We start from the raw sequence: 7309 nt of genomic DNA, 5'->3' as shown, positions 1-7309 counted from the left end.
ATATATATATATATATATATACATATGTATGTATAGTCACTCAACTTGTCGTAAGGCATTCTGGGATTGTATTCTCTTCCAAGATACATGTGATGCTGCCTTAGAACGTGGCCAAAACAAACTTCTTCTTGGGAGGCAACACAATTATTCTGCTCGCCTCCGGGAACAGCCTTCACTGTGGGAGCATGCTTATGATAAATAAGTCAGTTATATTATTTCATATACCTCTATGTCCTTGCACATCACTAACATAGACACTATGAATGTCCTTCTGCAAACACCAAATACCCACACACACTAAAACTCTCACACATGCACTAAATAACACACACTTCACACCTAACGTAAAAGTGTGTTCCAGATCCATTTTCACCCTTTAAGCACTAAAGGTCATGAAATATCTACAGGGTCAATGACCTTCACTGTGTAAGACCATGTGTTTCCTTACAAGACCTTGTATGAAGGACAATCAAATATTAGAATCTGCTATGCTATATTTGTTAAAATACAAGTTGTGAATAATATTGTTATATTCTATTGTCTATAAAAGATGAAATCTTGCAGGAAAAAAAATAAATAAATGAAAATGAGATCTTTTAATACCTCATAGATGAGATTATGAAATTTAAAAATACTTCAGACTTATCTTAGACCCCTTAATCTTTTTCGAACAGATCTCAACAATGTCTCAAACTGCTCAGATTAGCAAAGATTTCAAAGTCTGCAATCTCAATATGGACTCAAACATTTCTCATAGAATTTTCATCATAGAATCTCATAGAATCAGATCATAGAATTGATCTGATTAATAGCTTTATATTCTAATGTCAACAATTGTCTCATTTCATTTCCCCTAAGGAGATTCAGGAGAAACATCTGAGACAAAGTTAAATGACACATAATTGAGAACTCCATTAAGTCTCCCAAGCTATGACAGAGCAACCTATGAGCAATAAAACGGTCCTCTGGGATGTCTTTGTGTGTGAGGTCTCTCACAATACACATCTAATTTTATGTTGTGTCCAGTCGGTGCTGTGTTGTCATTATAGCTAAACCTCTTGAATTATATATGTCTCACACATTTCAGGAGGTGAATCTGGTATATTTGTTCCATTAACTTCTACAAGCTCATGAATAAGTAACACGTCGCTTAAGTGTCTTTCTTGTAAATTGGTTTATGCAGCACCACATATATGAGACCCATTTCATTTTACCATCATTCTTCAGACAGACCTGCAGTTGATCAGTATATGCAGGATTCAAACGACTCGTTTCCCTGCTGTTCATCACTGCAGATTAATCTCGATTTGCAATAACAAACACAATCAATACATACTACTTTTATTTTTACTCTGTCTTACATTGTTCTAGTCTAGAGGTGAGCAGAAACCACAAGTTATCAAATAAATCAAAATTGTCATATAATTCCACCTTTGCATTGCAGGAAAGATAAGAAGTTAATAATACAGTATATGTAGACCAATTCAAAATGCAAATAGTGTGATATTATTGCATCTTGAATGCTGAATGAATAGTCAATAGGAGATTTTAAAAATTGTAAACTTCAATTTAAGTGTGCAATTATTTGGATGTTAAAGGGATAGTTCGCCCAAAAATGATATTTAAGCCATGATTTACTCACCCTCAAGCCGTTCGAGGTGCATATGTCAATCTTTTTTCAGACGAATACATTTTCAGTTATTTCAGAAAATGTCTTAGATCTTTCAGTGGTTATAATGTGAAGCAATGGGGTCCAGCTGATTCAAGTCGCAAAATGTGCATGCATCCTTCACAAAAATAATCCATCCGGCTCCAGGGGGATAAACGAAGGCCTTCTGAGGGTAATCTGTGCGGTTTTGTCGTAAAAATATACATATTTAAAACTTTATAAACGAAAATAACTGGCTTCCTGTGGCGGTCGGCGCGCGTTCATGGAGCTGGACCCCATTGCTTCACATTATAACCACTGAAAGATCTAAGACATTTTCTAAAATAACTGAAAATGTGTTCGTCTGAAAAAAGATTGACATATGCATCTCGAACGGCTTGAGGGTGAGTAAATCATGGCTTAAATATAATTTTTGGGCGAACTATCCCTTTAATGTTTTCTCCAATCCCAGTTCAATATGCATAGTGAATTATGTAAAAAATTAAATAAAATGATAAATAATATTAAGTTATTAAAATAAATGATATTAAGTTTACAAAATACTTTGATAGAAAAAAAATTGATTGCTAACAAGGCTGAAATTTAAAAAAAATTAAAAAATGGAAGGGTTCTGCACAATAAGTGGTTCAAACTGAATTAACTGCATGCGTTTAATATGGTTAGAAGTTCATAACAAAGCCTAAACAGAATGTCCAAGAAATATCATATCAATGAAGAAACTTTAACATTCAAGGACACATTCTACTGCACAAAATGTTCTTTAAAGTGGAAAAGTATTCTTTATTAACACCATTAAAAAGTGGGAAACTCAAAATGGTTCTTCCATGGCATCACTGTGTAAATCCCCATTTGGAACCTTTATTTTCAAGACTCTATAATGATTCATTCAGTAATATTATATAACAGGAAAATTGCCTGTGAGAAGCATATAAAGTTCCTCCAGTTCCATCACTCCAACACAGAGGCGTTGCGGGCATTACAGGCATGCGACAGTCCCAATTTCTGTGCACCACAAACCTCGCTGTCCAAAATAGCCCGCTGTACCTGAGGGGGCTGCTCTTTGGCATGAATTAATTGTATGTTGACTGAATTAATGGGGTAGAAAAACATGCATATATCTGCTAATACACGAGAAGGACAGCGTGCGTGCATGCACACGAGTGCGAGCGTGTGTTCGCTGAAGCGTCGGTTCTGAAAAAGCCAGGCGCAGACAGAGGGGGAGATGCATGCTGCCTCTCTCACACTAAGAGGTTTGGTGCTTGACCAATCAAGAGTGAGACCGAGCATTGTTAAGAACCCGCGGCTTGATGTAAGGACTCCGCTACGCTTTCCAGCTCAGGCAATGTGCAACCTGCGTGCAGCCCGTGCGCAATTTATGAATAAATTATTTGATGCGGAGTCCCCCAGGAGTGTGTAGCGCTCACCCCTCCTAAACTTAAAGCAATTACCGCCAGGAGATTATTGCCACTCAGCTACAGGCCGCGGTTCGACTTCACTGACTGGCAGACGTCATTTTATAACAACCCGGGAGCCTCTAAGTCGCTGTGACAGAAAATTCATTGTTAGTGTGTAGTGTGAAAATTTCTACAGAGTCACGTCAATATGCGAGACCCGATCGGGTCTCGGAAAATGTATTACTCTTCATAACAAAGTGTGTGATGCATTTTTTTTTTTTTTTTTTTTTTTCTGAAGCTGACAACATTTCACCCCTTACGGGAGGCAAAGCGTCCCACCCCTCTTCTCCCCTCTGCGCCTCTCAATTTATTCTCTTTCTTCTGGCTCACAGGTGATTACGGGCGTGCTTTAACCCAGGGGGTTCAGGCCAGGAAAATGAGATGCTAATCGTGCTGTTTTCTGTTTTATGATGGATCATCCCTCGCCGCAGAATCTGTTTTGGTGAGGAGCGATGCTCGGGCCCGTAAGATTTGTGCTGCGCAAGTGCGTCAATTTAAAGACACACAAATCATTCCTGACATCAAACTATGTCCAGCCGGTGATATATGGACATTAGAAGGGCAGAAACATGTTTTCAAGAGCCTCAGAAACACTTAAACTGTTGCGCAGGCCACAATGCATCTGTAAAGGAATAATGAAAACCTGTCAATATGTCATTCCAGCTCTGTATTATTTTCTTTCCTCTGAGAAACACAAAAGGAATCTGAGCTGCTCTTTCACATAAATCGAAAGTGGATGGTACTTTATACTGCCAAGGACAAAAATGTACCATACACAAGTGTTCCCACCCCTGGCTCTGATGAACCCTCAATAGTAAACATTCTGGATGTCTTCCTTATTTGACACACCTATTTTAATTTTGGGGATCTCTACTAACAAACTCTAAACAAAACTCAATTAAAAAGTTACACAATAGCCAACATGAGGAACAGATTGTAATTAAAGTCATTGTTTTCTGGTAATTTGTCAATTTGCAGTTAAATATTTTAACTTTTATATGCCTAGTTTCACAGACAGGGCTTAGATTAAGCCAGGATTAGGGTTTAGTAGATTTTATAAACATTCCTTAGAAAAAAAACACATTACTGGTGTGCATTTTGAGACAAAACAATGGCACTGACATATTTTAAGATAGCTCAAACTTGCATTTTAGTCTGGGACTAGGCTTAAGCCTTGTCTGTAAAACTGGGGGAAAATGTTGCAAATGGTACACTCATGAACCATATGAGTTTGGATGCAAATCATATATATATATATATATATATATACATATACATATACATATACATACACATACATACATACAGGTGAAACTCGAAATTTGAATATCGTGCAAAAATTCATTTATTTCAGTAGTTCAACTTAAAAGGTGAAACTAATATATTATATAGACTCATTACATGCAAAGTGAGATATTTCAAGCCTTTATTTGTTATAATTTTGATGATTATGGTTTACAGCTATGAAAACCTTTTCACAATATTAAAATTTTGAATTTGGGGTTTTCATAAGCTGTAAGCCATAATCATATTTTTTCTTTTACAAATAAAGGCTTGAAATATCTCACTTTGCATGTAATGAGTCTCTATAATATATTAGTTTCAACTTTTAAGTTGAATTACTGAAATAAATGAACTTTTGCACGATATTCAAATTTTTCGAGTTTCACCTGTATGTATATAAATATAAATATACCATACCACATGCATCTTGGATCTTGGCATCATAAATCACCATTGACTTTTGCTGTGTATAAGAAAAGCTCTGACATTCAGCTTAACTTCTCATTTTGCTTCACAGATCACAAACAGAGCAGTAACCAAAGAAGAGTGAGTAGAAGCTCTGTTTTAAACAATCACACTTTTGCATTTCAGTGGCATATAATTCCTTCCTGAAGAGTCTAAAACCTCAAAATCATTCTCTTCATAATAGCTTTTATGTTGAAAAGCATTAGGCTGATTATGGTCAAACTTCACTTTAGCTGTTTAGGCTGTAGGGCTAATTCACACTTGCTAAGTAACTAGGCTAAAGAATGACTGCAGTGCTTTTCCAGGCATCTGAATAAGTAAACAAAACAGATGTTCTCGTCGTGTTCGGTAAATCTGCATGAAATCCAAAATTGCCACTTTGTACGGCAGCATAGTGCAATGTATACAGCACTTGTTGACCGACTTCATCGTCAGCCGCGCACTTTAGCTGTCAGGTCGCATCAGAGCAGCGAAGAGCATCATCCGTCAGCGTGATATCTGCGGCTCTGTCACTCCCAGCCATTTCCCCCCTCTGATTCCTGACCGTCTGTGTCTGCTTAATAAATAACCAGCCTCAGAAATGGCAGAGACACTCCGCGTTAACAGAGACCATCTTGAAGCATACCCCCCCACCCCCTATCGCAACACTTAGAGATAACCAAGCAAGATTTGGCACAGCTGGAGAGAGGAAGACTCTTTCGATCCTGTTGGCTGACTTTCTATCATTCCCTCTTGCCATGGCTGACTGCCCTGTCCAGCCTGTTTGTGTCATTTTCGCTACAACCCCCCTCCCTTCAAGCCTTCATTTTTGCCAACGCTCTTTCTTTCTCTTGCGTTTTCTCTGCGAACGGCTGACTTCTCTTCTACACTGTCCGTACCCCCTCCGGCGCATATAAAAGTGTGTGAGCAGACCCTCATGCTCCACATGGCAGTGGGGCAGTAGAGATGGATGGAGCGATGGGTGGACGGAGAGATGGATGGGTGGATGGACAGATAGTGAGGGAGGCGGATGCATGTGTCCCCTGTTGTGACGGAAGAAGCCTTCCTTCCACTCTAACACTCATTACTTACCTCGCCTCCCACAGGCCCACCGCGCGAGACGCCACCATGTTCCTCATGCCACCCGTAATGTAATGTGTGTGTGCGAGCGGTTATATACACTCAGCACTATTAAAGTCTTCTTCGGCAGGTACAACAGCGGCCACTTTATTTATATAGAAACCACCATTTTATCTGAACACCCCCACTGCGGTTCCACAAAGATTGTCCGAAAATGTTAAAATAATACAACTTCAAGAGTTGTTTTATGGGCATGAAACAGCATTCGCAATGCACCAAACTTCCATAATATGGCACAAGTTAAAGGAGACATATCATGCTTTTAAATTGTTCCTTTTTACATATAAATCATACATTTGTAGTCTATATAAAGCGGAACTGCAATGCTTGGGTCTGAATTCCTCATTATTATAGCTCCACAGGCCCCTTTTCTGATGTGCGTCTGAGAGCAACTCGTTTTGGTGCGGTCTCTTTAAATACAATTGAGACACTTCATACCCCGCCCACACTCGGTTCAACTCCACCCCGTTCGGCCATTTTTGTAGTTTGATAGCAGAGATACGATTATCTAGTGGCACAGAAACTTTTTATTCACACGTTATTAACAAAATGTCAACAACGGAAGACTTGTCCAGCCAGCCTTACATGTTCGAGCCAGAGTCGGAGCAGGAGCGAGATGAAAATGAAGACGACGAACCTGTAGAACAACGTCTTCATATGGATGTATCGCAATGGTGTGTTACTGTATTTACACATGAAACTTTGGTCTTCCGACCTTTTACCACCGTGTCGATTTATTTTGATTAATATGTGCGAGGGAGAGAGAGCAAGAGAGCGTCTAGTTTGGAGACGGTGATGTCTTGTTTACACTTTCGCCTGGCTCTGAAGAGAGAGAGTGAGCGCGCGCGCGACCGGGTCTCTCTCTCTGCTCGTTCTTTCAGTTAAACATGCGTCCTGTAACAAGCGCAACAGTTCATCTACATTAAACGGTGTAATGAAGCGTGTGGGTTACTACATCCAACAACCGAACATTTTAACTTACCCTCTCGTAACTTCTGCATCCTTGAGCTTGGACTACAAAATTGCAGCGAGAAATAAAAATGGCGGATTGCTCGAAGTGTTGGGCCGGAAGTCAATGTCCTTATTTGGTAGTTCCGCTTCAAATACTGTGACGTAATAGTTCAAAAAACGTCATAGATAACAGAAAAATCGGAACAGGTTGAAAAATATGACCAAAACAGAATATAAAGATATCAACGAAGCACCTGAAGAGAATAATTTCATATTTTCTGTACTTCTAAACACTCCAAATATACAACAAAATGCATTTAAGGGCTAAAAAAGTGCATTTGGCATGATATGTCCCCTTTAAAAGGCC

The sequence above is a fragment of the Abramis brama genome (genome assembly GCF_963993115.1).
Source record: "Abramis brama genome assembly, chromosome: 14".
NCBI lineage: Eukaryota > Metazoa > Chordata > Actinopteri > Cypriniformes > Leuciscidae > Abramis > Abramis brama.
Note: the sequence above shows the minus strand (reverse complement) of the source record.